The following is a 12,670-nucleotide window of genomic DNA, read 5'->3' as shown; positions in this document are numbered from 1 at the left end:
GGCTTATTTCCTTGCAAAGGTAGCGCTTCCCTTAATCCCCTTACTCATGATTTCGAACCTTGTGGCCTTCACTAGCAAACTTTTTCCTTGAATTTATTTTTGGAAGGACCCCGATAAAGATCTTGGCACCAACCGAGCTTTGAGCAATTTTGCCTTGCTTCTTTGTTATTGTGTAGCGCTCGGTTCACAAGGAGAGCATAGCTTTCCCTTTGCTTGGCCTTGGTCCCTTGAGCAGCAGCTCTTGGTAAGAGCTCTATGGCCCTTGTCCTTGATTGTGCCACGCTTTTCTCTTCCCTTAGGCTACACTTTCTTTATTTCTTTCTTTTCTTCACATACAAGTAATCAAAATAACCAATCAAAGCATCACCAAATTCACAAGGTTTAAAATTCATTTAAAAACCAATTAATTTTAGCTTAAACCTAATGATTTTGTGTCAATTAAAGGGTGGTTGATTGATTCAATAAAATCATGCAATTCCCCTCCAAATTACTTACTTACAATGCAAGAAAGTGCATAAAACCTAATGAAACAAGTGAAAAATGCTTGCAAAACTAGCATTCCCTTCTGGATTAATGCACTGCATTCTTCAGTGAGTAATATAGTTTCCTTCTCATGCCAACTTCTCTTTTTGTTGATAAGCTCCTTCAAGAACTTGGCCTATAGAGGCATCTGCTCTAATGCTTCAGCTAGTGGAATATTTATCTCCAATTTCTTGAAAACTTCAAGGAACTTGTGAAAGTGTTGATCCTTTGTTTCTTTGTTGAATCTTTGGGGATATGGCAATGGAGGTGTGAAAGTTTTCCCCAATTGCTTCTATCATTGGGCTAGTTCTTCCTTTTCTCCCCTTGAATTGTGTGGCTGGTTGTCCTTCTCTTTGAGCTTCTCTGGAGTATGCTTGCTTGCTATCACATCCTTGTTGTTAGCTTCCTCTTTCTCTGTTGGCTCTTGTTGCTTTCAATAGGCTTCTTGGTTGCTTCTTTGTTGTCCACCAATGTCTTTCCACTCCTTAGCTGTATAGCTTTGCACTCTTCTTTTGGATTAGGAATGGTGTCGCTTGGTAATGAGCTTGATGGTCTCTTAATAGCAATTTGCTTAGAAAGATGTCCAATCCACCTTTCCATATTTTTCATGGAAGCTTCCTGATTTTTGCTTGTAAGCTCTTGGTTCTTCATCATCTTCTCCATTAAGATCTCCAGATTGGAGATTCTCTGAGAGTCTTGTGAGATTTGTGGTTGGTTGTGAGATGTTGAGGGTTGATGATAAGTGTTTTGGTTGGTGGTTTGGTTATTGGATGGATGAAAGTTGGAGTTGGGTAGTTATTTTGGGGTTTTTTGTATGAATTTTGGTTATTGTTTTGCTGGTTATTTCTTGGGTAGTTATGGTTTGAATTTCTTTGCCATGGCTGTTGGGTTTGATTGTGGTTATCTCTCCATCTAAGGTTTGGGTAGTTCTTCCAGGATGGATTGTAGGTGTCACCATACACTTCATTCTGTCCAGAACCTTAGTTGTGCACATATTGGATTTGTTCTTGCTGATCTTCTTGGTTTTCTTCATTCTGTACATATGTAGTTGATGGTTGGCTTGTATTCACAGCTGCAACTTGAAGGCTATCAATTCTCTTGGCCATTTGCTTAAATTGTTGCTGAATCTGCTGCTGCATTACCTTATGTTGAGCCAGGATTGTGTCTACTCCTTCCAACTCTAGCACTCCTTTCCTCTGTGATGGTTGGCATTGTCTCTGATGAGCAAAGAAATATTGGTTGTTTGCCACCATATCAATGAGATTTTGGGCTTCCTCTGCAGTTGGTGCACGAAATTGTGATCAATACTTTTCACAACTCAAATAATCCCCGGTAATGAATCCAAAAACTTGGTGTTCAATACCATGGCATAAACACAACTTCGCACAACTAACCAGCAAGTGCACTGGGTCGTCCAAGTAATAAACCTTACGCGAGTAAGGGTCGATCCCACGGAGATTGTTGGTATGAAGCAAGCTATGGTCACCTTGTAAATCTTAGTCAGGCAGACTCAAATGGGTATAGATGATGAATGAAACATAAAGATAAAGATAGAGATACTTATGCATATCATTGGTGAGAGCTTCAGATAAGCGTATGAAGATGCCTTCCCTTCCGTCTCTCTGCTTTCCTACTGTCTTCATCCAATCCTTCTTACTCCTTTCCATGGCAAGCTTATGCAAGGGTTTCACCGTTGTCAGTGGCTACCTCCCATCCTCTCAGTGGAAATGTTCAACGCACCCTGTCACGGCACGGCTATCCATCTGTCGGTTCTCAATCAGGCCGGAATAGAATCTAGTGATTCTTTTGCGTCTGTCACTAACGCCCCGCCTTCAGGAGTTTGAAGCACGTCACAGTCATTCAATCATTGAATCCTACTCAGAATACCACAGACAAGGTTAGACCTTCCGGATTCTCTTGAATGCCGCCATCAGTTCTTGCCTATACCACGAAGACTCTGATCTCACGGAATGGCTGGCTCGTTTGTCAGGCGAGCGCTCGGTTGTCAGGTGATCAACCATGCATCGTGTATCAGGAATCCAAGAGATATTCACCCAATCTAAGGTAGAACGGAGGTGGTTGTCAGTCACACGTTCATAGGTGAGAATGATGATGAGTGTCACGGATCATCACATTCATCAAGTTGAAGAACAAGTGATATCTTGGACAAAGAACAAGCAGAATTGAATAGAAGAACAATAGTAATTGCATTAATACTCGAGGTACAGCAGAGCTCCACACCTTAATCTATGGTGTGTAGAAACTCCACCGTTGAAAATACATAAGAACAAAAGTGATCATTGGTTTCGGCCCCAGAGAGGGAACCAGAAGAACCAAGATCTGATCTAAGAACTAGATGTCCGAAGATGATCTAGAGATCTAAAGTGATCAAAAGATGAAAATACAATAGTAAAAGGTCCTACTTATAGAAAACTAGTAGCCTAAGGTTTACAAAGATGAGTAAATGACATAAAAATCCACTTCCGGGCCCACTTGGTGTGTGCTTGGGCTGAGCAATGAAGCATTTTCGTGTAGAGACTCTTCTTGGAGTTAAACGCCAGCTTTTATGCCAGTTTGGGCGTTTAACTCCCATTTTGGTGCCAGTTCCGGCGTTTAACGCTGGAAATTCTGAAGGTGACTTTGAACGCCGGTTTGGGCCATCAAATTTTGGGCAAAGTATGGACTATCATATATTGCTGGAAAGCCCAGGATGTCTACTTTCCAACGCAGTTGAGAGCGCGCCAATTGGGCTTCTGTAGCTCCAGAAAATCCACTTCGAGTGCAGGGAGGTCAGAATCCAACAGCATCTGCAGTCCTTTTCAGTCTCTGAATCAGATTTTTGCTCAGGTCCCTCAATTTCAGCCAGAAAATACCTGAAATCATAGAAAAACATACAAACTCATAGTAAAGTCCAGAAAAGTGAATTTTAACTAAAAACTAAACCAAATATACTAAAAACATACTAAAAATAATGCCAAAAAGCGTACAAATTATCCGCTCATCACAACACCAAACTTAAATTGTTGCTTGTCCTCAAGCAACTGAAAATCAAATAAGATAAAAAGAAGAGAATATGCAATGAATTCCAAAAACATCTATGAAGATCAGTATTAATTAGATGAGCGGGGCTTTTAGCTTTTTGCCTCTGAACAGTTTTGGCATCTCACTCTATCCTTTGAAACTCAGAATGATTGGCTTCTTTAGGAACTCAGAATCCAGATAGTGTTATTGATTCTCCTAGCTAAGTATGATGATTCTTGAACACAGCTGCTTATTGAGTCTTGGCTGTGGCCCAAAGCACTCTGTCTTCCAGTATTACCACCGGATACATACATGCCACAGACACATAATTGGGTGAACCTTTTCAGATTGTGACTCAGCTTTGCTAGAGTCCCCAACTAGAGGTGTCCAGGGTTCTTAAGCACACTCTTCTTGCCTTGGATCACAACTTTATTCCTTTCTTTTTCTTTCTTTTTCCCTTTCTCTTTTTTTCGTTTTTTTTCGCCTCTTTTTTTTGTATTCACTGCTTTTTCTTGCTTCAAGAATCATTTTGATGATTTTTCAGATCCTCAGTAACATGTCTCCTTTTTCATCATTCTTTCAAGAGCCAACATTCATGAATCACAAATTCAAAAGACATATGCACTGTTTAAGCATGCATTCAGAAAACAAAAGTGTTGCCACCACATCAAAATAATTAAACTGTTATAAAATTCAAAATTCATGCAATTCTTTCTTTTTTCAATTAAGAACGTTTTTTATTCAAGAGAGGTGATGGATTCATAGGACATTCATAACTTTAAGGCATGGACACTAAGACACTAATGATCATAAGACACAAACATGGACAAACATAAAGCATAAATTTTCGAAAAACAAGAAAATAAAGAACAAGGAGATTAAAGAACGGGTCCACCTTAGTGATGGCGGCTTGTTCTTCCTCTTGAAGGTCTTATGGAGTGCTTGAGCTCCTCAATATCTCTTCCTTGTCTTTGTTGCTCCTCTCTCATGATTCTTTGATCTTCTCTAATTTCATGGAGGAGGATGGAATGTTCTTGGTGCTCCACCCTTAGTTGTCCCATGTTGGAACTCAATTCTCCTAGGGAGGTATTTAGTTGCTCCCAATAGTTTTGTGGAGGAAAGTGCATCCCTTGAGGTATCTCAGGGATTTCCTGATGAGTGGGATCTCTTGTTTGCTCTATCCTTTTCTTAGTGATGGGCTTGAGGTCATGCCTTCTCAGTTGAACCGGCTTCCCTCTTGAATCTCTCTTCCATTGGGCGCCCTCTTCACAAATGTCTATGAGGACTTGGTCCAACCTTTGATCAAAGTTGACCTTTTTTTGAGTTTGAAAGGGACCTCGGGGATCACCTTCTTCAAGGCCACAACTTCATAGAAGTGGTCTTGATGCACCCTTGAGATGAATCTCTCCATCTCCCATGACTCGGAGGTGAAAGCTTTTGCCTTCCCTTTCCTCTTTCTAGAGGTTACTCCGGCCTTGGATGCCATAAATGGTTATGAAAAAACAAAAAGCAATGCTTTTTCCACACCAAACTTAAAAGGTTTGCTCGTCCTCGAGCAAAAGAAGAAAGAAGAGAGTAGAAGAAGAAGAAATGGAGGAGATGGAGGAGGTTGTGTGGTTCGGCCAAAAGGTGGAAGAAGTAGTGTTTAGGGTGAAGAAGAAGAGAGAGTGGTGGGGTTGGTGGGGATCCTGTGGGGTCCACAGATCCTGAGGTGTCAAGGAAAAGTCATCCCTGCACCAAGTGGCAAGAAAATTTGCGTTCTGTGCCAATTCTGGCGTTAAACGCCGGGCTGGTGCCCATTTCTGGCGTTTAACGCCAGGTTCTTGCCCTTTCCTGGCGTTTAACGCCAGTCTGGTGCCCCTTTCTGGCGTTAAACGCCCAGAATGGTGCCAGACTGGGCGTTAAACGCCCATCTGCTAACCTTACTGGCGTTTAAACGCCAGTAGGTTCTTCCTCTAGGGTGTGCTGTTTTTCTTCCTGTTTTTCATTCTGTTTTTGCTTTTTCAATTGATTTTGTGACTTCTTATGATCATCAACCTACAAAAAACATAAAATAACAAAAGGAAATAGATAGAATATAACATTGGGTTGCCTCCCAACAAGCGCTTCTTTAATGTCAGTAGCTTGACAGAGGGCTCTCATGGAGCCTTACAGATACTCAGAGCAATGTTGGAACCTCCCAACACCAAACTTAGAGTTTGAATATGGGGGTTCAACACCAAACTTAGAGTTTGGTTGTGGCCTCCCAACACCAAACTTAGAGTTTGACTGTGGGGGCTCTGTTTGACTCTGATTTGAGAGAAGCTCTTCATGCTTCCTCTCCATGGTGACAGAGGGATATCCTTGAGCCTTAAACATAAAGGATTCTTCATTCACTTGAATGATTAGTTCACCTCTATCAACATCAATCACAGCCTTTGCTGTGGCTAGGAAGGGTTTGCCAAGGATGATGGTTTCATCCATGCACTTCCCAGTCTCTAGGACTATGAAATCAGCAGGGATGTAATGGTTTTCAATCTTCACCAAAACATCCTCTACAAGTCCATGAGCTTGTTTTCTTGAGTTGTCTGCCATCTCTAATGAGATTCTTGCAGCTTGCACCTCAAAGATCCCTAGCTTCTCTATTACAGAGAGAGGCATGAGGTTTACACTTGACCCTAAGTCACACAGAGCCTTCTTGAAGGTCATGGTGCCTATGGTACAAGGTATTGAAAACTTCCCAGGATCTTGTCTCTTTTGAGGTAATTTCTGCCTAGACAAGTTATCTAGTTCTTTGGTGAGCAAAGGGGATTCATCCTCCTAAGTCTCATTTCCAAATAACTTGTCATTTAGCTTCATGATTGCTCCAAGGTATTTGGCAACTTGCTCTTCAGTGACATACTCATCCTCTTCAGAGGAAGAATACTCATCAGAGCTCATGAAAGGCAGAAGTAAGTCCAATGGAATCTCTATGGTCTCATTTTGAGCCTCAGATTCCCATGGTTCCTCATTGGGGAACTCAGTGGAGGTCAGTGCACGCCCATTGAGGTCTTCCTCAGTGGCGTTCACTGCCTCTCCTTCCTCTCCAAATTCGGCCATGTTGATGGCCTTGCACTCTCCTTTTGGATTTTCTTCTGTATTGCTTGGAAGAGTACTAGGAGGGAGTTCAGTAATTTTCTTGCTCAGCTGTCCCACTTGTGCCTCCAAATTCCTAATGGAGGACCTTGTTTCAGTCATGAAACTTTGAGTGGTTTTGATTAGATCAGAGACCATGGTTGCTAAGTCAGAGTTGTTCTGCTTAGAATTCTCTGTCTGTTGCTGAGAAGATGATGGAAAAGGCTTGCCATTGCTAAACCTATTTCTTCCACCATTATTGTTGTTGAAACCTTGTTGAGGTCTCTCTTGATTCTTCCATGAGAAATTTGGGTGATTTCTCCATGAAGAATTATGGGTGTTTCCATAGGGTTCTCCTAGGTAATTCACCTCTTCCATTGAAGGGTTCTCAGGATCATAAGCTTCTTCTTCAGATGAAGCATCCTTAGTACTGCTTGGTGCATTTTGCATTCCAGACAGACTTTGAGAGATCAAATTGACTTGTTGAGTCAATATTTTATTCTGAGCCAGAATGGCATTCAGAGTTTCAATCTCAAGAACTCCTTTCTTCTGACTTGTCCCATTGTTCACAGGATTCCTTTCAGAAGTGTACATGAATTGGTTATTTGCAACCATTTCAATTAGCTCTTGAGCTTCTGTAGGCGTCTTCTTCAGATGAAGAGATCCTCCAGCAGAGCTATCTAAAGACATCTTGGATAGTTCAGAGAGACCATCATAGAAAATACCTATGATGCTCCATTCAGAAAGCATGTCAGAAGGACATTTTCTGATCAATTGTTTGTATCTTTCCCAAGCTTCATAGAGAGATTCTCCATCCTTCTGTCTGAAGGTTTGGACTTCCACTCTAAGCTTACTCAATTTTTGAGGTGGAAAGAACTTTGCCAAGAAGGCATTGACTAGCTTTTCCCATGAGTCCAGGCTTTCTTTAGGTTGTGAGTCCAACCATGTTCTAGCTCTGTCTCTTACAGCAAAAGGGAATAGCATAAGTCTGTAGACTTCAGGGTCAACCCCATTAGTCTTGACAGTGTCACAGATTTGCAAGAATTCAGCTAAGAACTGATGAGGATCTTCCAATGGAATCCATGGAACTTGCAATTCTGTTGCATTAGAGAAACTAATTGAGGCTTAAGCTCAAAGTTGTTTGCTCCAATGGCAGGGATAGAGATGCTTCTCCCATAGAAGTCGGGAGTAGGTGCAGTAAAGTCACCCAGCACCTTCCTTGCATTGTTATTGTTTTCGGCTGCCATGGGTTTTTCTTCTTTGAAGATTTCTGTTAGGTCCTCTACAGAGAGTTGTGCCTTAGCTTCTCTTAGCTTTCGTTTCAAGGTCCTTTCAGGTTCAGGGACAGCTTCAATAAGAATGCCTTTGTCTTTGTTCCTGCTCATATGAAAGAGAAGAGAACAAGAAAATATGGAATCCTCTATGTCACAGTATAGAGATTCCTTGAGGTGTCAGAGGAAAAGAAAAATAGAAGGCAGAAGTAGAAAATTCGAACTTATCAAAGAAGATGGAGTTCGAATTTTGCATTAAGGAATAGTGTTAGTCCATAAATAGAAGGATGTGAGAAGAAGGGAAGTAATTTTCGAAAATTAAGTAAAAGATTTTGAAAATATTTTGAAAAACACTAATTGATTTTCGAAAACAAAAGTGGGAAAGAAACCAAGTAATTTTAGAAAAGGATTTTGAAATTAGAATTTAAAAAGATATGATTGAAAACTATTTTGAAAAAGATGTGATTAAAAAGATATGATTGAAAAGTTATGCTTTGAAAACAATTTTAAAAAGATTTGATTTTAAAAATTAATGACTTGCCTAACAAGAAAAGATATGATTCAAACATTAAACCTTTCTCAACAGAAAAGGCAACATACTTGAATTGTTCAATCAAATCATTAATTGTTAGCAAGTATCTTTGAAAAAGGAAAGAAATTGATTTTGAAAAAGATTTGATTGAAAAGATTTGATTTGAAAAAGATTTGATTTTGAAAAACTTAGAAAACTTGAAAAAAAATTGATTTGAAAACAAAATCTTCCCTCTTGTGCCATCCTGGCGTTAAACGCCCAGAATGGTGCACATTCTGGCGTTTAACGCCCAAAACACTACCTTTTTGGGCGTTAAACGCCCAGCCAGGCACCCTGACTGGCGTTTAAACGCCAGTCTGGCTTCTTCACTGGGCATTTTGAATGCCCAGCTTTTTCTGTGCAATTCCTCTGCAGTATGTTCTGAATCTTCAATTCTCTGTATTATTGACTTGAAAAGACACAAATTAAAAATATTTTTGGATTTTTTAATAATGAGAAATAATCAAAATACAACTAAAACCAAATAACAATGCATGCAAGACACCAAACTTAGCAGTTTGTATACTATTGACACCAATGAGAATGCATATGAGACACATAAACACTGAAGTCAAGAGAATTCAAAGATCAAAGCAATGAAATCATCAAGAACATCTTGAAGATCACTTAAGACACATGAATGAATGCAAGAAGAACAGAAACATGCAATTGACACCAAACTTAAAATGAGACACTAGACTTTAAACAAGAAATATTTTTGGGTTTTTTATGATTTTGTAATTTTTTTGGATTTTTCGAAAATTAAGTGGAAAAGAAAACAAAGGTATCAAAATTCTTAATGAGAATTCCAGGAATCATGCAATGTTAGTCTAAAGCTTTAGTCTAAAGGAATTAGACATAGCTAGCCAAGCTTCAGCAGGACATTGCATTCAAGAGCTAAATTGATGAGGATCAATCAGCTTTGGTGATGATAAGAACATCACCTTGAAACACTAGAATTCATTCTTAAGAACTCTGAAAAAAAAAAACCTAATCTAAGCAACAAGATGAACCGTCAGTTGTCCATACTCGAACAATCCCCGGCAACGGCGCCAAAAACTTGGTGCACGAAATTGTGATCAATACTTTTCACAACTCAAATAATCCCCGGTAATGAATCCAAAAACTTGGTGTTCAATACCATGGCATAAAGACAACTTCGCACAACTAACCAGCAAGTGCACTGGGTCGTCCAAGTAATAAACTTACGCGAGTAAGGGTCGATCCCACGGAGATTGTTGGTATGAAACAAGCTATGGTCACCTTGTAAATCTTAGTCAGGCAGACTCAAATGGGTATAGATGATGAATGAAACATAAAGATAAAGATAGAGATACTTATGCATATCATTGGTGAGAGCTTCAGATAAGCGTATGAAGATGCCTTCCCTTCCGTCTCTCTGCTTTCCTACTGTCTTCATCCAATCCTTCTTACTCCTTTCCATGGCAAGCTTATGCAAGGGTTTCACCGTTGTCAGTGGCTACCTCCCATCCTCTCAGTGGAAATGTTCAACGCACCCTGTCACGGCACGGCTATCCATCTGTCGGTTCTCAATCAGGCCGGAATAGAATCCAGTGATTCTTTTGCGTCTGTCACTAACGCCCCGCCTTCAGGAGTTTGAAGCACGTCACAGTCATTCAATCATTGAATCCTACTCAGAATACCACAGACAAGGTTAGACCTTCCGGATTCTCTTGAATGCCGCCATCAGTTCTTGCCTATACCACGAAGACTCTGATCTCACGGAATGGCTGGCTCGTTTGTCAGGCGAGCGCTCGGTTGTCAGGCGATCAACCATGCATCGTGTATCAGGAATCCAAGAGATATTCACCCAATCTAAGGTAGAACGGAGGTGGTTGTCAGTCACACGTTCATAGGTGAGAATGATGATGAGTGTCACGGATCATCACATTCATCAAGTTGAAGAACAAGTGATATCTTGGACAAAGAACAAGCGGAATTGAATAGAAGAACAATAGTAATTGCATTAATACTCGAGGTACAGCAGAGCTCCACACCTTAATCTATGGTGTGTAGAAACTCCACCGTTGAAAATACATAAGAACAAAAGTGATCATTGGTTTCGGCCCCAGAGAGGGAACCAGAAGAACCAAGATCTGATCTAAGAACTAGATGTTCGAAGATGATCTAGAGATCTAAAGTGATCAAAAGATGAAAATACAATAGTAAAAGGTCCTACTTATAGAAAACTAGTAGCCTAAGGTTTACAAAGATGAGTAAATGACATAAAAATCCACTTCCGGGCCCACTTGGTGTGTGCTTGGGCTGAGCAATGAAGCATTTTCGTGTAGAGACTCTTCTTGGAGTTAAACGCCAGCTTTTATGCCAGTTTGGACGTTTAACTCCCATTTTGGTGCCAGTTCCGGCGTTTAACGCTGGAAATTCTGAAGGTGACTTTGAACGCCGGTTTGGGCCATCAAATCTTGGGCAAAGTATGAACTATCATATATTGCTGGAAAGCCCAGGATGTCTACTTTCCAACGCAGTTGAGAGCGCGCCAATTGGGCTTCTGTAGCTCCAGAAAATCCACTTCGAGTGCAGGGAGGTCAGAATCCAACAGCATCTGTAGTCCTTTTCAGTCTCTGAATCAGATTTTTGCTCAGGTCCCTCAATTTCAGCCAGAAAATACCTGAAATCACAGAAAAACACACAAACTCATAGTAAAGTCCAGAAAAGTGAATTTTAACTAAAAACTAATAAAAATATACTAAAAACTAAACCAAATATACTAAAAACATACTAAAAACAATGCCAAAAAGCGTACAAATTATCCGCTCATCAGCAGTCTTCATGAGTTGTAAGGATCCTCCTGCTGAGTGATCTAGTGCTTCTTGGGCTTTTAGTGTCAAACCTTCATAGAAATTCTGTAATATGTCCCATTCATTGAACATTTCAGGGGGACACTTCCTAATTAGAGCCTTGTATCTCTCTCATGCCTCATATAGAGATTCAACATCCAATTGTGTGAATGTTTGCACTTCAGTCTTCAATCTAATAATCCTCTGAGGTGGGTAAAATTTGGCAAGGAACTTGCTCACTAGATCTTCCCAAGTGTTGATACTCTCTCTTGGAAATGTCTCCAACCATTGAGTAGCTTTGTCTCTAAGGAAGAATGGAAATAGCAACAACTTGTAGATGTCAGGATGCACACCATTAGATTTGACAGTATCACAAATCCTCAGAAAAGTGGATAAGTGTTGGTTTGGATCTTCAAGTGGTCCTCCTCCAAAGGAGCAGTTGTTTTGGACCAATGTGATGAGTTGTGGCTTCAATTCAAAGTTATTTGTATTGACATTTGAGGTGAGGATACTACTCCCACAATGTCTAGGATTTGCAAATGTGTAGGAAGCCAAAACTCTTCTCTGAGGGGGGGGGGTTTTGTTAGTTATTCCCCCTGTTGGGTCTGAATTGGAAGGATTCCCCTCCATTTCATGGTATTCCTCCTCTTTAGAGACTACTTCTTCCCTAACAACACTCTTCCCTCTTGCTTCTCTTCTTAATCTCCTAAGAGTCCTCTCGTTTTGATAACAAAAGTGAGGGATCTCTCTTCTTGCCTGTGTTATACAAACAAAGCACAAGAAACAAACCAATCCAGAAAACCAAAAACACTTCACTCTATTGCTAGAGTGAGGTTTTAGTTAGTTTAAGCAAAAATTCAAACAGTTAGTGTGTTAGTCAAAAAAATAAAAGAAAAACAAAGAAAAAGTGCGTAATCTAGACCACCACCTCACTTAATCATTGTCAATCAAATTTAATCCCTGGCAACGGCACCAAAAACTTGATGTGTATTTTTGGAAAACGACTTCTTAACACACAAATATAACCGGCAAGTGTACTGGGTCGCATCAAGTAATAATAACTTACGTGAGTGAGGTCGATCCCACAAGGATTGAAGGATTGAGCAATTTTAGTTTAGTGGTTGATTTAGTCAAGCAAACAAAAGTTGATTTGAGTGAATTGTATCTGACAGAAGCTAAATTGCATGAAAAATAAAGGGAGAGGGGAAATTGACAAGAATTTAAAGTGCAGAAGAATTAAAGAGCCGAATCTTAAAGAACAAGTAAAGTAAATGATAGTGACTTAGATCGCAAGAAATGTAAATAGCTAAAGCTTAGAGTGTAAGAAATGTAAATTGCTTGAATCATAAAAGGGGTCAGGGAGCTGGGAATGT

General features: G+C 40.1%; 1 non-coding gene across 1 annotated transcript; it reads left to right on the top strand.

The window, feature by feature from the left end:
* Positions 1–7,380: 7,380 nt before the first annotated feature.
* LOC130938187 (small nucleolar RNA R71) lies at positions 7,381–7,488 on the top strand. Its single transcript, XR_009069362.1, has one exon. It is a non-coding gene; the product is annotated as a small nucleolar RNA R71 (small nucleolar RNA).
* Positions 7,489–12,670: the final 5,182 nt, after the last annotated feature.

Source organism: Arachis stenosperma, chromosome 6 (genome assembly GCF_014773155.1).
Source record: "Arachis stenosperma cultivar V10309 chromosome 6, arast.V10309.gnm1.PFL2, whole genome shotgun sequence".
In the NCBI taxonomy this organism is placed as follows: Eukaryota; Viridiplantae; Streptophyta; class Magnoliopsida; order Fabales; family Fabaceae; genus Arachis; species Arachis stenosperma.
This window is presented reverse-complemented; position numbering and strand designations above follow the sequence as displayed.